This window comes from Echinops telfairi, unplaced genomic scaffold (assembly GCF_000313985.2).
Source record: "Echinops telfairi isolate 266 unplaced genomic scaffold, ASM31398v2 ScPeMD7_7458;HRSCAF=8496, whole genome shotgun sequence".
Classification (NCBI taxonomy): domain Eukaryota; kingdom Metazoa; phylum Chordata; class Mammalia; order Afrosoricida; family Tenrecidae; genus Echinops; species Echinops telfairi.
In genome coordinates, this window is record NW_022111358.1 from 20,029,326 (window position 1) to 20,050,989 (window position 21,664).

Here is a 21,664-nt window from a genome sequence, read left to right on the forward strand (position 1 = left end):
GAGTCAAGCAATTTTGACATCTATTTGCTGTTCTCAAGGGAAATGATTTACTTCCTAGGTTTGACTTAAAAAAAAGAGTGACTTAGAGCCTGAATCAAAAGTAGTCATTTTCTGCAGTGGCGGGCTAGAGTGAACATGGAAGATTTTCATGGGAATATCCCCCTTCGATAGATGTGATAGGAAGGAAAGATGACAATGTGTCTGAATTAAAGGGAAATTCAGATTATGTGATCTTTATCATCTACAAGTACTTTAAGGAGTCTTTGGACATGCACACTGTGATAGTGTAATGGATGCAGATAAGTGTTACTCTGTAGATTCATTATGAAAATTGAGTTGTGGGAAGGGAGTGAGGGAGGAGATCTAAGAGAAATATGAACAATGAAGAGTCCAATAAGAAATTCCCTTTTGTGGGGGGATATTTAAATAGATATTGCTAAAATACTAGGGAATTTGCTTTGCTGAGAATACAAGTGTTCCTTATGTCATGCTACTCATGCATTTTACACAAGTGTATTTTTGGTAATTTAAGGGAAGAAGGGTGGAATATACCAGCTGTGTTGATGCAGAACAAGTAGAAGAGAAATGCTGCTAGATGCGACCCCAGATCAACTGAACCCACAGCCATTGAGCCATTTCAGACTCATGGCCACCTAGATAGGGTTACAGAGGCTCCGAGCTGTACGGGAGGAGACAGCCTCAACTTTCTCTTGTGGATTGGTTGATGAGTTTGAACTGCTAGCGTTGCTCTTAGCAGCCCCCAAATTCTTCACTGAGGTGAGAGGGGACTGAAATCAGTAAGTGAGAGAGAGCCAAAAAAATCAAATCAGGAAAATGAAGCCACTTCATATGCAGCTGGGGACTAGATTGGATATGAGGTGGGATTCCAGAACATTATGCTCAAAGTTATCAAGGATGGAATGATTGTAGCTGGTATCTGGCTATACGCAGAACCCTAAAGTTTGTGTGTGTGTGTGTGTGTGTGTGTGTGTGTGTGTTTGGTTTGAAAGTAGGGATTTGAGACCAACAATAAAATAAAATTATCCTCCCCCCTGCATGGAGGCAGCACAGTATGAGTAGTCATAAAGCGTGAAGTCCGACCTGGGTGTTAGTAAGACAGGGATGTGCCTCAGGTAATTAACTGAGTCGTTATTGGTAAGTTCTTCTTTGCTCGGAGCATATATTTCTTCACCTGGATAATTATGAACTTGAGACGTGTTAAGTGATACATAAGAGTTTATATAAACCAAGTCCCATGACTTGCTATTTAAGCTATTATGAAACAAATCCTGCCCCTGAGTTAAGTGTGTAACAGAGTTAAAATGAATAATTTTTTATTTTGGCTATAGAAATATTTTGTAACTTGGAGGCAATACATGCATGTAAAGGTTACTATGATTTTACTGTTTAATCACTTGCTCCTTCCGTGGTAGAAACTCTACCTTGATTTTCTGATCATATAACAATATTATTGGGTGAGAACAATTGCCCCTAAACAAGATGGATTGTTTTATATCCCAGCTAGATACAATGTAACTCTGACAGCTCATACAACAGAACTGACAGCCTCATCTTTCTCCTGTGGATTGCCTGATGGCTTTGAACTGCCAGCCTTTCAGTCTTGAGATTCTCTCTGTTAGTGTCAAGAGGTTTTGAGCCGGAAGCCAAAAGGCTTTTTTTGGAGTCCTAGTTTAATTATTAGCAAGCTATGAGGCATTAGACAAGTTTGTCAGTTTTTCTTAAACTTGATTAGCCTGGGCTTTCTTATCCATCAACAAGTCAGAAAATACCCCGGTTCCTATCTCCCAAGTTTGCGGTGACCTTAAAGTTGAGAGGCACTATGAGAGCATGTCGTAAACTAGAAAGCACTATGTAAATATGGGGAATTATTACAGTGTTTCTGCTTTAATTATCGGCTTATCTTCCTCTGGTAACTAGGCTCTCTTTTGATTGGTGATATAACAATATTGCTAAATATGAAGATAACTTAGAACAAGATGGGTGTATCTGTATGTAAAGATTTATTTCATTCCTCGGTTTCGTAATGCTAATAAGTACAGCCCTTGACAGTTGTGGGTTTCCTAGTGGCATCTTTATATGGCTTGACTGACTCTTTACCAAGATTTATGTCTGCTTGAACAGGCTCCCTGAACCACAATCATGGTCCCCATAAATCTCTAGCATATTCCCGATGACAGTAGCCACGTCTTCTGCCTCCTTAAGAGACTGCAGAAGGGTGTCTGGGACGCCGTGCTTCCTGTGGTTGGCAGTGATTTCTCTGAGTTTTTCTGTGTGTGCAGGGCAAGCAGAGGTTTGGGGGAAAACTGAATGGCACTAAATTAAGGTCAATCCCAGTGCAAATGCTGACAAACGCCAGATGGCCCTTCATCATGGTTCCTTGCACAGTTGGGACCTGAAAAAGTCAGGGATATCACGTGCTGCCTCCTCTTCTCCATGGCTCCAGGTCCCTAATGCTAAATTAAAAGATAAGAGTCATTTAGCTCTTGGTATGGCCTCAACAGCATCATCGCATAAGAGCAGCATTTCACAGGGTGAAGAAGTAAGGGGGAAAGTGGTTACATAGTTAAGCTTGGGCCTGTGCTTTGGGTAAACACACACATACACACAAGTGGGTCATTTGACTTACATGCATGATCATTAAAACCCAAGCATACATCGTATGTGCGTGCATGCATGCACATGTACTTATACACCCAGAAAGAAAAAATATTAAACTGTAATCACAGGTGTGCATTTGATTATTCCGTAGAACCATCTAAATATTTTAAGTTTTCTTTCAAGAGGAGCGATTGCTTTCAAGCTGAACAGTCTTGGGCAGAAACAGGCTGCTAGATCATGATTCCAGAACTTCCCAAAGCTCATAGCCAGCTGATCCATCACCGGGTGTACTACCAAGATCCAACTTCTTAGGAAAAACTCTCATGTCTCCTATGAAGCTTCTCCTGCTGCTGTTTGCCGGAATGGAATCCTCCTTTGGGTTTCCGTTTGGAGCCCTTAGAGTGCACCGTCTTAAGTCTGATAGTGCTGCTGGAACAAAACATCCCAAGGGAGGGCCTTCAGAACACACCTTTCTTTTCCTACAGCTCAATAGCCTAGAAGTCCAAATTCAGGGAATCTACACTAGGAAAAGGTTATTTTTTTACTCCAATTCTGGTGGTATCCCTGGCTGTAGAGTTGGGTCTACTGTCACCACATGACTTTTCCTCTGCTTTGTGTGCCTGGGAAGGCACTTTGGTGGCCTGATGGTTTATGTGTTGGGCTGCTAACCAGGAGGCTGAGGCCAGGCTTGCAAATACACCAACCTCTTTGCATGACAAAGACGAGGCATTTTCTCCCTTAAAGCTTGACCCCCCAGAAGCCAACAGGGGCAGTTCCGCTCTGTCCCATTGGGTCACTGTGAGCTGACATGCCCTCACAACAGTGAGCATGCTGGGATTTTGCCGAGTGTCTGAGTTTGTGATATAGGACACCACTCAGCAGGGATTGGATTTTGGACCAGCATTACTCTGGTACACTTCATTAATAGAATAAAAGAAAATGCCTATTTATCTAGACAGATACAACAGTTAAACATCTCAACATGAAACTTAATTTTATCTGGTGAAAATATGCACAGACAAGATATGTAATTTCTACATGGTCAGTGACCTTGTCTATAAACTGCCATTTCTGTCAGTCTTCTCGACACCAATCTTCCACCAGCGGCTTAAGCTCCCTGTCTCCTAAGCTTTCCATCCACCTTTTTGATTTGGCATTGTCAATTTGATCTCATTTAGATAACGCTTTGTAAAAAGTGAAATATTCAAACCAGACATAATTGCCTAATTAAAATAAAACTACTTTTTTCTTCTAAGAATATCTCAGGGCATAGTTTGGTTGCAAGTTTAGGATTATCTCAGGGTAATCATATCAGGGATTTGTCCAGCTTATATTACAATGGCTTCAGGAAGTCTGCATACCATTCCGAACTTGAAATTTGGTTCTGCATTTTTCCTCTCTGATCAAGATCCTTTTACAGATTCTTTGAGCAGCATGTTCAGTGATGGCAAATGGACACCATCCAGGTTTGATGGTCTCAGGGCAAAGGAGGAAGTTAGTCCTGGAGCTGTTCAGACGTGCATCCAATTTTCCTTCTCTGATTCCTGACTCTCCTATTTTTGGTAAAATAAACTTTTGAGAGTCCTCAGCTCAATTCACAGGAATACCTTTATCATATTAATATTATCATATTAGTATTGTTACATCTATATAATTTTCTTATAATTAGCCTAGTTACATAATATAACTGTCTTTCTCAGTGTGATATCATAGTATGTAAGAACATGCTTTCTGTAGATTTCCCAGACCTGTGTTAATTTGAGACAAGAAATACAGATATCAGAGTCACTGGGGATCTGAATTAATTTTTTAGGATTATTATGTAGCTGTCACTATGTTCTTTGCCTCCAGAAGTGTGAAAACAACAATAATCTATATCCATAGTCAATCTGGACACTAAGACCTGAAAAGCTATTACCCATATAGCCTTAATCTCTACACTAACATGAGCTTGTTATTCCGTGGCCTGTCTTAATATAACTATTTTTCTGAAGTCTCTTACCCAGACATATGTTCTGATAATTAATTACCAGATTTTTCTGAAAAGCCCATTCACTCTTCAATGGAAAAGCATTAGGAGTTTGTATCTTCTGAGTCTACAAATCCTTGGTTTCCTCTTTCCACAAATCATGGATGATGTAACCATGATCCTTCACTCCGTCTTAACTAAGTACTCTCATTGAAAGTCCTGCCTTAAATGAACACCCCCTCACCGCCACCACCCCAAACTAAATCCTTTGCCTTGGAGTAGCAAGTCATGCGGACCTGTACAGGGTGTCTGAGACTGTACAATCTCTACAGGAACAGAGAGAGCATTGTCTTTCCCTCATGGAGTAGCTGAACCACCACAACACCACTGGGGCTTCTTAGACCAACTTCTAATTGTCATGAAATGTCTACCCTTTTTCTCCCTTTCCAGAAACTTAAGAGTAATGTTTTTCTTCATTGTGTTACCAACAGGCTCTATTGGTGAATATTTTAGGAACCAGCCTTGTCAAGTGAGATGGGCCTTGGGTGGCTCCTTGGTTTCTAATTCTCTTTTTTAAACAGTTATTGTGCTGTAAGGTGAAAGCTTTCATAGCAAATTGGTCCCCCAATCCATAATACAGGCACAAATTGTTTCCTGATATTGTCTGTGCTGCCCATAGTGGGTCAACCTCTCCTCATTTCCTTCCTGGGTACCCCATTTCAATTCATCCTGGGTCCCTGTCCCTCCCTCACATCTTCAGCCCTGCATAGGTATTACCTTTTTGTCTGCATAGTGCATTGTCCTATGGCACACAATCTTCATGTGTGTTATTGTCTAATAGGAGCTTCTGTTATTTGGCTAAGACCTGGCCTCTAGAATTATCTTTCGTATCAAGTTACAAGGCTATCTTATGGGAATGGTCTCAGGTGTTCCTCCAGTCTCATTTACACCAAATTCACTGCCATCCAGTTGATTCCCATTCATAAATCCTAGGCCTACAAGTCTAGTGGGCCAAGCCTAATGTCTATATAATTGCCATAACTGTGCCCCTCCACATGTTCTATTATCCAAGGCGATGTCCAAAAGTATTGCTATGAGGACATTGCTATGTCCAAAAGTATTGCTGGTTCCAGTTCATGCCTGCCTGAGTTTATGCCCTGGAAAAAGCACGTCTAAGCCTGTCTCTGTAGTGAGTGCTGGGCTACAGGCAAATACACATGTCTTACCCTTGGGAGGATGCCTTCTTGGAAAAGGGTAAAATTGACACAGTGGCTTCCAGGGGGATCTGTCGGGTCAGATAGGTTCCAGGGAGGGTTTACATCTAGGAGTGTGATGCTGCTTCTTTTGGGGGAATCTCAAAGGAGTAATTCTGACAGCTCTTCTCAAAGGACACAGGGCAATCCCAGGGGGTTATGAGGAAGCAGTTATTAGAAAATTGAAAACGGTATTGGTGTGGAAACAGACCTGGAAATTTGTGTTGAGGAGCTCCCCCCCCCCCCTTGACAATGCCCATGTGCATTCTGTAGGGGTAATTACCCTATGAGAATTTTGTTGGGAAACCTTACTCCATCCACCACACATTCCTGCTCTGGACTCTTTAAACTTATTTTTCTTCCTAAAAGTCACTGATCATTGCAAAGGAACACTATCTGAGCCCTTTGAGATTGCCACGGTGCTCTTTTGATGTGGTGTAAATCAAAGAGCACAACGTGAGGTTGGAGAGATGGAAATTCCGCCTTCAGAAGTGTATAGACATAGGTGGAAGGTATGTAAAGATACAATCCCTTCACATTTTTTAAAACATAAAGTTTATTTTTTAAAATAAAGTTTCTATGATTTTTTTTAAGTTATTCTCATTTATACAAATATGTCTGTCGGAATATTCTCAGCCATGGCTGTACTCCTGTACAATGTCCTTCACCTCTTCCAGTAAACATATCTACCTATCATAGACTCACCAAGTACTGTTTGCTATTTTTGTTGTTGCAAGACTGTTGATGGTACAGCCTCTACTGAAATTGCTGTTCATTATTGTGTAGCTCTCCTTCCCTTCCTCACACTGACTCACCCATATTGTGTCTTGCCTTTCCCTTCATCTTGTTAACACGGGATTTCAGAATGTTTCTTTCTGTGTGTCAACATATTATTGATTTTTTTTTATACTAGTGATCTTACACCATACTTGACCTTTTGTGATTCATTCATTTTACTCAGCTTACTGTCTTCTAAATTGATTTATATTGTTCAATGTTTTGCAGATTTATCATTATCATTGCATAGTGTTCTATTGCTTGTCTTTACCACAGTTCACTTACCTGTTAATCTACTGATGAATATTGAGGTTGTTTTCTTTTTTTTTTTGTTTTGCTTTTGTGAATGTTGCTGAGATGAATATGGATTTTTGTTCAATGTTAATATGAAACAGATGTTATTTCTCTGGTATATCCGAGGGGCTGACCCCACCCCCACCCCCCACCACCCACAAAAAGGGAACTAACCACCACTGGGGGAAGCATTTGTAGTCCCCATTCTTCCCTCTAGGCAAAAATCCAGCAAACTCGCTCTGAGGTAGTCCAACCAGTACTGTCACCTGGGAAGGTTCCCTCTGGTAACAGTGAATTTTTACATAAAAGCATTTTCACTAGAAGCTCGTTTTTTATGATGGGAGATTTAAGAGAACACGTGCAGCTGTGAAATTATTTTTCTTGCTTACTAAAAATGTCGCAGAAGCTGTTGTGATGTTGAACACAGCTTACAAGGATAGTGCTATGGGTAAAAACCTCAAGTGTATGGGTGATTTTCTCATTTCAGAAAAGGTGAAATGTCGAATAATGACAAACCTCGTTCTGAGCATCTTTTAACTTCCTGAACAGACAGAGATGTTGACAAAATTCGTGCATGTGTAGTTGATGACCAACTATGAGATGCAGAAATTATCTGGACTCTCTTGAGCTCGATTCAGCAAATTTTAACAGAAGATTTGGAGTGAAAAGGGTCGCTGTGAAATTTGTGCCTTGGGTTCTGACAGACCAGCAAAAAGAGCAATGGGTGGAAATATGCCACATTTTGAAAGAACAGCTCTGAATCGACCCAGAACTTTTTTCCAAGTCATTACTAGTGAGGATGAGACATGGTGCTATGTTTATGAATGCAAACATCAGTCAAGGCAGTGGAAGATGTCATCATTACCTCGCCCCTAAAAGTTTATCAATTAGAATCAAAGATCAAGATGATGCTCATTTGTTTTTGTTTTTTTTTTTGTTTTTTTCTGAGGGTGGTGGTGCATTTGCAGTTGGTTCCACCAGGTCAGACTGTTAATCAAGCTTTCCATTAAGAGGTTCTGAAAAGATGTATTTAATTTTTTTTTACAAAACAACCTTATCCCTTTCAAAGTCCTCTCCATGACACTTAATGTATTTGTCAAACCTGTGACTCCATTCTTGGATTCCTTTTGCAAACTCATCTGTTTGGATGGCTGACAACACCTCCCTCGGTGTTTTCGTCACCTCTTCTATGTCATCAAACTGCCACCCATTCATGTCCCTCTTCTTTTGTGGAAACAAAAAGAAGTTGCATGGAGCATGGTCACTTGAGTAAGGTGCGTGGGGCAAGAGAGGTATGCTGTTTTTTGCCAAAAACTAAAGCACTGAGATGGCTAGGAGAGCAGGTACATTGTCATAGTGGCAAAACTAGTCCCCTGTCTGCCCAAATCAGGCCTTTTTTGTTACACTATATTTTCAGAACCTCTGAAAAGAATGTTTGATTAACAGTCTCACCTGTTAATGCACTGCATTAACTCCAAATGCACTACAAGTTGATATTTTTGTCCACTCAGGAAGTTGATGGACATATAGAATGAGGTTTGTCATTAATCTACATTTTACCTGTTTTGAAACAAGAAAACTAGTGTACACTTAGTTTTCTGATAGCACTGTACTTGTAAGTTGTCCCTTTTCCCTTAGGAGAATTGGTAGGGTGCAAAGTCTATGAGTAAACCTTGATTGTTTAGCTGTTTGCATGTTCCAGGAACTTGGTAAAAATGCTGAGTGATAAGGAGATTTCTTGCCAGAGACAAAAAATTCCATCAGATCAAAAAGTGCTCACATACCAAAAAAAAGTTTACATTCGGCATTAGTCTGGGTAGACTAGAGAAACAAATTCATAAACATGCATATGTATATAAGGGAGAGGTTAATATACAAGAGGAATTGAACATTGAAAAAAAATCCAGATCATGTCCATAAATCTGATATTAGCCCATATGTCTGATATAAATCTAGAAAGTCCTCTTCAGACTCACGAAACACATGCAGGGAGACCAAATGCAGGACAATCACAGGCGAGTGGGTGGAAAGTCTTTGGGTCCAGTGGCGTTGTAAGCATCTCAGCGCTGGCAGGCGTCCCTTGGTGGCTTCTCTGGCTTCAGAGGTCTGGTTGCGTCCATGTGGCTTGTCTTCTGCAATGTCTCCCAGGAAGTGGCAGAGAGAGAGAGGTGTCTTCTGCCTCCAAAGAGGAAGTACCAGATTTCCCAGAATTCTCAGGAGAAGACCATGCCCACACAGAAGTCTCGTTGGCTATCTCCAGATTGACAGCCTAGACTCCACCCCTTCACTCTTAATCCTTAAATTAACAAACGATTATATATCTACCACACATACAAACATTTTTGTTCGTCCTATGAGGATGTTTGTTAGTGCAAATCTGTTTGTTAATTATGAATCCTGGCAACATCTTGTGTCTGAAGTCATTGTGCCCTACTATCATCCCTGAATTTGAACTTTTGTAAACTTTCTCTTTTGGTGTGCCAGTAACAACTGGTGACCAGAGAAGCTTGGGAAGATCTTCCATAATTAAATCTCTCTCCCGTTCCCTCATGACTCAATCTCAAGTCTTGAGCAGTTCTTCTGTGCTTCTCAGGTAGCTCCTACCTGACTGGAGTGCTGAAAATTATGACCCTGATAGGAGGGTGACCCAGATGGGATGCCAACAAAGCTTTGGTATGTATATGAGGTGGTTGAAAATATCATGACATTGGTTAGGTGCATTTTAGTCCTAAAAAATATTTTGGATCTACTATATAAGGAATTGGGGGGAAAAATTAACTTCAAAGCATTAATAGAAGAACAAGGAAAACACAGAAAATATTTTAGGAGCATGAATGAAAACACTACAAGAACAAACTAAAAATAAAAGGAATCACTAAAAAACACACAAAATACATACAAATCAACAAATGTTGGTTTAAACCAATGTTTCAGAATAAATAGTATATTAAAGGAAGAAGGTTTAAAAAGTAATCAATTGAAGACAAAACTAGTGAGATTGAAGACACATATGTCAATACTAATCTTGTAGAGAAACAATCAGAAAAAGTAACATCAAAGAAAGCTTAAGAATCATGTGGATAACTTCAAGAAGAATAACTCATCTGAAAAGAATTGTAGAACAGTAAAAGACAACAAAAGCACAGAGAAATATTTCAAAAATTTGTTTGAAGAAAACTCCCCAAATATGAAAGATAGGAAGATAATGATTTTTGGGGGCAGAACATGTACAAGCCAGACGGTTATGGGATGGTATACGTAAATTTAAAACAATAGTGCCATCATAATTTGAGGCTCATATAACAGCTTAAAATATGCAGATCACAAAATCTTCCTTGCTGAAAGTGAAAAAGACTCAAATACTTACTGATGAAGATCAATGGATCCCCCACTCAATCAGGAGTACAACTCAATGTAAAGGAAACAAAAGTCCTCACAATTAAACCAGTAAACATCATGATAAATGGTAAAGGCTTGAAGTCTTTATGAATTTCATTTGACTTGGATCCACAATTAACCTTCATGGAAGCAGCAGTCAAGAAATCAAAGGCTATATTGCATTTGTAAAACATGTTACAAAAAAGATTTTGAAATGTTAGAGAGAAATAGTCACTCTGAGTACTAAGTTGCACTTGACCTAAATCATGGCATTTTCAATCACCTCCAGAATGCTCCTTAAAAGTAATGGTGGGACTTTGGCTCTTTAGTTTGAACATATTGTAAGGTAGATACCAGGGCTCAGAGAAGGACATCGTGCTTAGTGAAGAGAGGGTTATGAGGTGAGACCAGTCCTCGTGGAAGGACATGAAGTAGAGTGTTAGTGAAAAGAAGAAGACCCTGGACAAGATGCATTGACAGATTTTCTACAGCAATGGGCTCACACAAGCACAGCCCAGGACTAGGCAGTGTTTTTCTCTGTTCTGTGTAGTGTCATTGGGTTGCCACTGACTTCATGACACCTAACAGTAACAGCAGCAGTTTTCCCTCACATTGGCATTGATTAAGGTAAAATTCTATGATGGAAGGACCCACACGGTGGCCTAAGCGATTTCTTTTTATAAAAGAGCTGTGAAGATCAAACACCCTTGTAAATCCTTAAAATATGTATGGGCATACAGTTATGTCTGCACATACATGCATCCACACATACACATATAAATTAATTTTTAGAAGGGAAATTTTACTTTTAAAAACATCTACTTAGGATTTATGAAAAAAGCTTAAACTCTTTAACAATATGATTCCAACAAAATTTTCCAGTCTAATTTTAACCAACTCCCTTCACATATCCTGTATGTTAGCACCACCTAATTACTTGATACTTGATAAAGATGAAATTTTATAACTTCACTCCTTTTTACATGCTGTTCTGTGTGCCTTAAAATTGTTACTGGGAAATTCTTTTATATTTTTAAAAGTCAAGTTTAGCTGTTTTGTTAGTCACAAAATACAACCCAAATAACAGCAGATGGCAACAAACATTGATTTTTTTTTATATTAATGGCTCTTCAGTCTGACTGTTGACTGACTGATCCAGATCCTGCTTAATTTCTGGGCTGTCCTTACAGTCTAGGCAAGCTGGACCTTGTTTTGTCTGCTAGTTGGTTTTGAGCACCAGCTGAAGCACAATAGCCCTCCAGGGTGCATTTCTGCAAAGGCAAATCCACAACTGCAAGTACTTCTCAAGAGTTTGCTACCCTTAGATCCATTAACATATCCCATTGCTCAAAAAGCAAGTGTTAAGGCTGAGGTTTATGTTTATGAATTCTATCACAGTGGTGACAAGACTTGAGTCCAATATTCAACCTAGTGCAAATGTGCAGCCTAGCGACATAGGGAGTTATTCATCTCTTCTTAAGTGTTTTCCTAAGTCCATTTTAGGAACCTTGGTGGTCTAATGCTTTATGTGTTGGGCTGTTAACCAAAAGGTCAGCTATTCCAAATGAAGCATTCCATTCCTGTAAAAACGAATAGCTAAGGAACCCTCATCTGTCCTGTGGAGTCACTATGGTAGGAATCCACTGCATAGAGTAAGTTGAATAGATGAATTTTATAATCCTTGCCTAACTGAATTGGTCTTATTTATTAACCAAATTATGTCTTGAAAACAGTATGTAACTGAGGAAAGAGTTTTCTAATGATTATTTCTTTCAGTATATAACACATTACTTTGCTTATAACCTCACAGACATTGAGTGCATTCTGACGCATAATGACTCTATAGGACAGAGTAGAACTAGCCTTGTGGATATTAGAGACTATAACTCGTTACAGGAGTCGAAAGCTTCACCTTTCTCTCTTGGAGAGACTGGGGTTTAAATCTGAAGGTTGCTTATAATAGAAGACAAAAAAAATTTTTTTAGAAGAGATAAATGAGCTATTCTCATTGCAAACTCCTGCAACATGAATCCTGTCTATAAAGTTTTCTATTGATTTCCAAAAGATTTCTTTCTTTATAGGCGGTACCAGAGAAGTCAAGTGCAAAATCCTCATATTACATTAGCTTTCTCATTCAGTAGGTCACTGACTGCCTGATGAACAATTAAATCACAGAGTATGAGGTCATTACAAATGGAGCTAGGTGATGACATTTTTCAAACTCATGCGTAAGTCGTTTGAACTGAGCAACCGGTTACTCTGTTGCTTTAGGCCACTAGGTGTGTGGTTCCGGCTGTAAGTGTAGTAGTTTACAAGATTGATATTTAGCCATATACTTCATGTCTGAGCTCATAAAACATAATATTCACTGGTTGGTTTTAAGTCAATGAGATATGCTAGCATGAAATAAAAATTCCTTTTCTATGGCAATTTAAAACAAATTAACAGTGACAGTAATGCTATTTTGGTTGGTAAACCACTTCTTCATTCTTGTTGTCAACAGCTTTCTAAAAATTTGACGCGTAAACTGATTTTGAGTATTTTGCAGTTTGAAGGAGGCAGATAAGTACATTTTTCATCCACATGTTTTTAACTTTAGTGGAAGTATAAAAAAATTATTTTAGAGCCCAACTTTTATAAGGCTCTCAATGAAAAATGACAAAATAGATACCCTATATTTCTATTAAAGCTAGAACTACTTACCTTCAGTAAAGCAAGGAAACCAATTTATAATGGAAACCTGCACCTAATCCCTTTGGAGAAACAAGCTTGGAATAAAAGCCTCCAATTCATGGTTTTCTAACAAGATTATAAGCTAAAAAGTGAGACAGCTGCTATATTAATTAATCTAATGTTGAGAAATTATTGTTAATATACAGGCATTGTGAAAGCACTTTCCTGATATAATTTTACAATACCAAGTGAACTTAATTCAGGCGTTTCTTAAGTGAACATGAGCTATACTGTTTGAACATAATTGAATACTTATCCTAAATATTCTTCCCATTAAATCTACCCATTTTTTTGTCATGCATATTGCAGTCCAACTATACTCTTATTGTTTGTACTATAACCACTCCAACCATTTCTTGGTTCCAAATAGTTCTGCAAAGATTTTTTTCCTTCCCAGCTTGAAAACTCATATGTTCACTGTCCTATATGGTGCCCAGGAAGCCCAATAAAATTAGGAAACAAAGGATTTATAAATATACAGAGGGATTGGGCTTTCATACAAGAAAAAAAGAAAAATTCCAAGCTTCAAGTTTCAGTATTGAAAAATATTGTAAAATAAGGAAACCTGATGGTGTAAAGGCATGTGCATTGAGGTGTTAACCACAAGGTGAGTGGTTCAAGTCCACAAATCATTCTGTAGGAGAGGGATGAGGCTATTGCCACTCAAAAGATTTAAGGCCTCAGACACTCACAGGCATAGTTCTACTGTGTTCGTTAGGATTTCTATGAGTCAGAATTTACTTGACGGCAATGAGTTGCTTTTTATATATGCAAAATATTCTTCATAGCAAATAACTACTTCCAACAACACAAATAGCAACTATACACATGGACTTTTCCAGATAGAATACACGGAAATCAAATTGACTATGTCTTTAATAAGAGACAATAGAGAGGGTCCATATCAGCAGCGAAAGCCAGGCCAGGATTGATTGTGGAACAGACCACTAATTGCTCACATGTAACTTCAGATTGAAGCTGAAGAAATTTAAAACAGGTCTATGAGAGTCAAAATATGATCTTGAGTATATCCCCCCTGAATTTTGAGAACATCTACTGCACAGACTTGACGCATTGAACATTAATGACTGAAGCCCTAACAAGCCGTGGAATGACATCGAGAACGTGATTTATGAAGAAAACAAAAAGTCATGAAAAAGTCAGGTAAGAAAGAAATGGAATGACGCAGGAAGCATGAAAAGGAGATGGGAGGAATAAGTAGTTGCTGTTCCAGAAATCATTAGTCAATATTCAAACATTTCCAGAGTAGCACATGATCCAGAAACACATCGTATTGAAGGAAGATGTTCTAGCTGCACTGAAGCATTAGTAGAAAAAAGGCTCCGGGTGTTGATGAAATATCAATGGAAATGTTTTAATAAACTAATGTTTAGCACTGGAAGCACTCACTTTTCTATGCCAAGAAATTTGGAAGACAGTTATCTAACTACCCAACTGGCAGAGATCCATATGTTTCCTCCTTCCAAAGTGATCAGAGAGAATGCAGAAATTATCAAATGGTCTCATTAAAATGGTATGCAAGTAAAATTTTGCTGGAGATGCTTCAACAATAATTATAGCAATACATCAACAGGGTGATGCTAGAAATTCAAGTTAGATGCAGAAGACATGGAACAAAGGATATTGTTTCTGGTTTCAAACTGATCTTGACTGAAAGCAGAGAATACCAAAAGAAGTCTACCAGTGATTCAGTAACTATGCAAAGACATTTGACTGCATGAATCATAACAGACTATGGCGAACATTGCAGAGAATACGATTTTTTGAACACTTAATTATGCTCATGAAGAATTTGTACAGAAACCAAGAGGCAGTTACTTGAACAGAATAAAGGAATGTGGCCAGCTTTTAAATCAGGAAAGTATCCTTTCAACATACTCAATTTATATGCTGGACAATGTGAAGAAGAACATGACATCAGGATCAGAGGAAGACTCCTTAACACCTTGTCACGTGCAGATGACACCACCCTGCTTGCCGAAAGTGAAGAGGGCTCAACATTTTTCTTGATAAAGATCAAAGAAGATAGATTCCAATTCACTGTACAGAAAACAAAAATGCTCCCCACTGGACCACTAGACAGCATCCTGACAGCTGGAGAACAGATTGCTGCAATGGCGTGCTTGGCTGGGAACTGGAAGGATGGAGGAAAGGGGTGATCTGACTTATCTCCACAATCAGTCCTCACAGGAAGCATGGTCAAGAAATGGAACGACATAGGGTGGTGGCAAAATGTGCTGCGCAAGACCTCTTTAAAGTGTTAAGAAGGAAAGATGTCAATTTGAGGACTAACATGCACCTGGTCCAAGCCATGATAGGTTCAACTGTGTCATGCATGAGAAAGCTGGGCCCTGAATAAGGAAGGCAGAATGAGGAACAACAGCTAAAGAACTGCATGCGAGAGTCCCTGGATCCTGCAAACGCTTAAAGTGCTTGGCTGTTAACTGAAAGGCTGAAGGCTTCAGTCCATGTAGGGGTGCCTCGCAATAAAGGCGTGGCGATCTACTTACCAAAGATCAGTCATTGACAAACCCTTGCCGCACAGCTCTATTCTGATACATAGAGGGCCACCGTGAGACAGTCAACTCAACGGTAAATGGTGGATGGCCTGCATCCCTGGTACTCTAAATAGACTCTTTCACCTTTTCTACCTCACTGAATATCTTCAATAATTATATTTAAGAAAACATGATGCATTATGCCTTGAATTAATTTGATAACGTTTTATGATTGTAGTGGCCAAAAAAGAATAGCCTGTGATGTCAGCCAGCTGTTTTTTTTGTCCGATTTCTCTCTCAGTGCTCTTCTGAATGGTGAAATTTCTCCATACCACTCACCCACTTTACAAATAGGGTCTGTGCTGTAGCTTCTGCTTGTCTTAGTTAAGCATGGCGAGATTCTCCGTAATTAGTGCTTGTAAAACACCGCAAGGTTCTCTGATGAATTAAAGTGTGAAGTCTTATTACAAGCAGTATATTGCGGGAGTAACAAACAGGCATGGCAAATTATACCATTTCCTCGTCTCTATTGCTTTTAAAGAACAATGCAATTCATAATTATCCACAGGTATTGACTCAGCTCCCTCCAGCTGTGTTTCCTAAACGATTAATCTCCTCACTGCACTTGGTTGGTTTAAGGGTGTGTATGAACGTTTATACCTCAAAATAATATTTTGCTTGGCATCCTCAGAAGATCATGTCTGGAACAAAGGCTTTCTGCACAAACACAAAGAATTCATTGTATTTGTCGGAGATGGGATAGCTTAAAATTACACAGAATCTCTAATTGCTGTCAGTGAGTAAATAGTTGCAGGTTCCCAAGTGCAGTAGCTATTTTAGGCTACCTCGTCACCTTCAAAGGGAGGGAGTTCTAGTAATTTTTACTGCCAAAGGCATTTTGCTATATTCAACCTCTGAAGACACACACACACACTGCAAGACAACAACCGACAAATGAGCTGTGTACTGACTTTGATGGTTAGACTGGATTCAGAGAGTGGCTGGGTATTCAGGTTTGGAGCAAATTAACTTGACCTTATATGTCAACTAACCCAACTTCTGAAACGGTAGCTACATAAAAATTTAGTTGGTTTCTCCTCCTGTGCAGGGAAAGAGGGGCAAAAGATGAAATAGCTACATGCCATTGCGTTACATCCCTGCTTATGTCGACCCTCTCGGACCAAGCATAGCTGTCACTTTGGGTTCCAAGTACGCCTGGTGGCACATTGTGTGAGCATTGAACTTCTAACTTCAAAGTGGGCACATCAAATCCACCAGCCATTCCTTTGGGGAAATAGAAGGTGTTGTGCTCCCATAAAAATGTACAGCCTCAGGAACCTTCTATCGGCTTGCCGTGCATCAGAGTCCACTGGATGGCAGAGTGTGGAAATCTTCCCTGAAGCAGGCGCTCGTCTTTCTCTTGGAGACTGGCTGTGGGCTCCAACGTCAACCTTTTGGCTAGAAGCGAAGTGCTTAGTCAGTAGACACAAGGGCTGTTAACGGCTAGTCGTGATAGATCAATTAATTCAGTAATTACTGTGAAAGGAGCCCTTTTGATGGAATGGTAACATTTCTTAGCTGCTAGCCAAAGCATCCTTGGTTCAAACGTACAAGCTGTTACATAAAAGAAAAAAAGGAGAAGACCTGTTGGCCATTCCCATAAAGACAACTGCCTAGGAAGCCTTCTAGGGCACTGGTACTCTGGCCAAAGGAGTCGGGGACTAGAAATCCACTGTGTGGCACCCAACAGCGGTCCTCTAAAACAAGGGACACTTGCAGTGATTAATAACAACATAGACGTGCTGTTGTCCCTCTGCCCACAAATCTGGTAACAGCTGTTTTATCAGAGTGGAACTTCTTGGGTTTCCTCTGCTTTCTTTGACTCCCAACAGTCATAATTAATATAATAAAACCCCCATTATAAAATCATTAGCGTAAATGCAAATAAGGTCTTGCATTGTTAATGCCCCCACCAGGCCCTTAATCATTTGAAATGCCATGCTGCATTAAGTATATCATCCATTACATAAGATAAAAACATGCCAGGAAAAAAAAAATAAAGCAATATTTTTTCAAGTTGTTATCGAAGGCAGAAGGGCTTTTAACATTAATTTCTTTTTGGAGCTCTGAACATTTTGGAGGCTAACGACTTCATTAATTGATCTAGGTACCAAAAATGCCTTTTGGCCTTTTCTCATTTTCCTAGTTTAATCCTCCACGTCACACCCAGCCTTTCTTCTTTTTTCTTTAAAAGTGTTTCTCATTGAACGATAAATGTTTGGGGGGACTTTTCTATAATCTTTTAAAGATACTAAAGCAGGCTGTTCTTGAAGATTAATTTCAAATTGATTTTTTTGAGAGGCAGATAAAGTGTATTTAGGAATAGAATGCAAGTGACTGTAGTCTACTGACAGAAATGCTAGTGTGTCTGTGGCAATACACCTGCCTTCATTCAGTATACTTCTATTTGTAAATTCACTCCAGCATACACATGCGGATGCATGTGTGATACGTTGAATTCTCCTTTGAACTTGTTCCAACACCATCCAGGTTCCTTCATTAGTTAGTGAGTTAAGTAAAATGTTTAGCAATGATTTATTTCATATTTGTAGAAGAGTTGTAAATATACGTGGAAAGAATTATCCTTTACCATCTTATTCACAGTAGCAGATAAACCTAAGAAACATCGTAAATGAAATTCAAAGGTGTATTTAAGCTCCTGTCCTGTAACCCACGCAGTAACTATATTCCTTTGCTTTTCACTAGTGACTCCAGAAAGTCTCTGCCCAGCAGTGATTTCTGTCCACACTGCCCCGCTTTTGTGTTTCCATCTCTGTAAAAGTCAAGAGACACTGGCTAACCTAAGACATACTTAGAATACCATAGTGAAACGGCTGTCAGGAATTTAGAGATTTGCTGTCAAGGATTTAAAGATCCTGCCTTACCAAAAAGCCCATCGCTTGCCTTCTTACATCTCCGGTAATCACAGGTGTGTTCAGACTTTTCAGGCCTTAAGGCCTTTGACAGCAGAGATAACAGAATGCCAAATGTTAGACTCAGGAGACTTTCTGCTTGTTCCTTCAAAACGGTTTTCCTTGTTTTATGAAATGTAAATCTATCATTTGGCCTAGAATTATCTAAAATTCTTACACTGCTTCTGTTGATATCATAAAAGCAAGAGCATCAATAGATTAAAAATTCAATTCTATCAAGGGAGAATAGATTACAAGGATCTACATATAACCTCCTCCCTGGGGGACAGACAGTCGAGAAGTGGGTGAAGGGAGACATCAGATGGTGTAAGATATGACAAAATAATAATAATTTATAAATTATCAAGGGTTCATGGGACGGGGAGGCAGGGAAGGAGGGGGAAAATAAGAAACTGGTATCAAGGGCTCAAGTAGAAAGCAAATGTATTGAGAATAATGATGGCAACAAATGTGCAAAATTGCTTGACACAATGGATGGATGTATGGATTGTGATAAGAGTTGTACGAGCCCCCAATAAAATGATTTTAAAAAGTTCAATTCTATCAGAAAATGGAGATAGATGATTTTCAAGAGAAAGGAAAAATGCAAGGACTGGTGCCTCAATTTTCTCTGAGGAAATATTCCTATTCTAGTTGTTTCAATGGAGAAGTATTCCATTTTTGTGGCTCTTTGTAAGGTTTGGGCAACTATTTTATACATAGGTAGAGTATTTCTTATACAAATATAATGCTGAGTTAAGGTATCAGAAAACTATAGGGTCTATTTGGGAAATAAATCAAATTTCTGTGATCTAAAAAGATGGGAACCATTTCAAAGGTGACATCATTCCTTGTACCCATTTCACAAAGATCCTTGACTGGAAATCAGAACCAAAAGTACTAGATGAATGGAAGAGAGCTCTTACCCTCTTTTCTGGTTCTTGACTGAGGTGCGGTTAGAATTGAAGACTATTTTCTTAGAGCTCAGTTAAAAGTCATAAATCAAGCAGAGAAACAACACACTGAAAGGGAAGGCTCTCTTTCTCGGCTCTGTGGTCACTGTGAGTAGGAACTGCCTCAGTGGCAGTGGCAGTGGCAGTGGCAGCGGGTTTAGTTTTGGAATGTAGCTAAGATCAGAGACGAAGAACAGACCCCAAAGAAGGCATAGGTGGTCTACTTCTGAAAACATTATGGACATAATCGAAGGCTTCTTAGTTACTGAAACCCTCAGGAAAGGAAGCAGAGCTTTGTCAGAGACAGTGCCAAAGATGAGCCCCTCGGGCCGAAGGCACTCAAACTGTGACCAAGAAAGAGCTGCCTTCTCGAGGGAGAGTCAGCCACAATGACGCGGACGGATTATTAACGCCTGCTACGGAACCTCAGTGATGGAACTCCATCTGTGGTACGTATCCAGCAGTTCAATGTTCAGAACACTTCCAGCATCATTCTTGGCACCTCATAGGTGTCTCCTGTTATTATTCCAGGTTTATGAAATGGCACTAAACATGATGAAAAATACCTGAGCATGGTGAGATGTAACTTTTTACTGTAAGATGCAATTTATTATAATGGAAAATCTCAAACATATAAAAAAATGAGAGATAATGATATAATAAACTCCTTTGTATTTATCACTTAGCAGTAAAAAGATCAATCCATAGTCATTTTCATTTCTATATGCCCTTCATTCTGATTATTTTCTTTCTTAAAAAAAATCATTTTATTAGGGGCTCATACAACTCATCACAATCCATACATACATCAATTGTTTAAAGTAAATTTGTACATTGGTTGCCCTCATCATTCTCAAAACATTTGCTCTCCACTTAAACTCCTGGCATCAGCTCCTCATTCCCCCCCCTTTCCCCCGCCCCACTCCCTCGTGAACTCTTGATTATTTATAAATTATTATTTTGTCATATCTTGCATGTCTCCCCTCACACACTTTTTTGTTGTCTGTCCCTCAGGGAGGAGGTTATATGTAGATCTTATGTAGATTCCCCCTTTCCACTCCACCTTTGCTCCACCCTCCCAGTATCGCCACTCTCGCCACTGGTCCTGAAGGGATCATCCGCCCTGGATTCCCTGTGTTTCCAGTTCCTATTTGTACCAGTGTACATCCTCTGGTCTAGCCAGATTTGTAAGGTAGAATTGGAATCATGATCGGGGGCGGGGGAAGTATTTAGGAACTAGAGGAAAGTTGTATGTTTCATGGTTGCTACACTGCATCCTGACTGGCTTGTCTCCTCCCCAAGACCCTTCTGTAAGGGGATGTCCAATTGCCTACAGATGGGCTTTGGGTCTCCATTCTGCACTACCCCTCATTCACAATATGATTTTTTGTTCTGATGATGCCTTATACCTGATCCCTTTGACACCTCGTGATCTCACAGGCTGGTGTGCTTCTTCCATGTGGGCTTTGTTGCTTCTGAGCCAGATGGCCCCTTGTTTACCTTCAAGCCTTTAAGACCCCAGACACTATATCTTTTGATAGCCGGGCACCATCAACTTTCTTCACCACATTTGCTTATGCACCCATTTGTCTTCAGAGATCATATCAGGGAAGTGAGCACACAATGATATGATTTTTTGTTCTTCGATGCCTGATAACTGATCCTTACGGCACCTTGGCTTTACACTCATTTTAAGTGCATGATCAAATGGGTTTTGACAAACACATATACCCCATAAATATTACAAAAATTAAGATATAGAACATTTCATTACACCAGAAACTTTTCTTTAGCCCCTTTCCAGCTAATCCACATTGCCCATTTTGGTCCCAGGGAACCATTGAATTAATGTCTAATTAAATAGAATTAGACATGATTTTATTTTCTAGAGACATATTAAGGGAAGTACAAAGTATGAACTTATTTATGCCTAATTTCTGTTGCTGAGCATCCCATTTTTAAGGATCAGTAACGTTCAAACCAATGATTTGCTTTTTTTAGTATTCAGGTGTATTACATAGTATATAAATCACAATCTGTTTATTAATCTATAATGAACATTTGCGCTATTTTTAGGGTAACTATTATAACTTAAGCAACTATAAACATACACGTACAAGTCTTTGTATTAAAATTTTATTGGTCTTGGGTTAATTCATAGGAATGGATGACTACATGGTAGTTTTCCAAGTCTAAC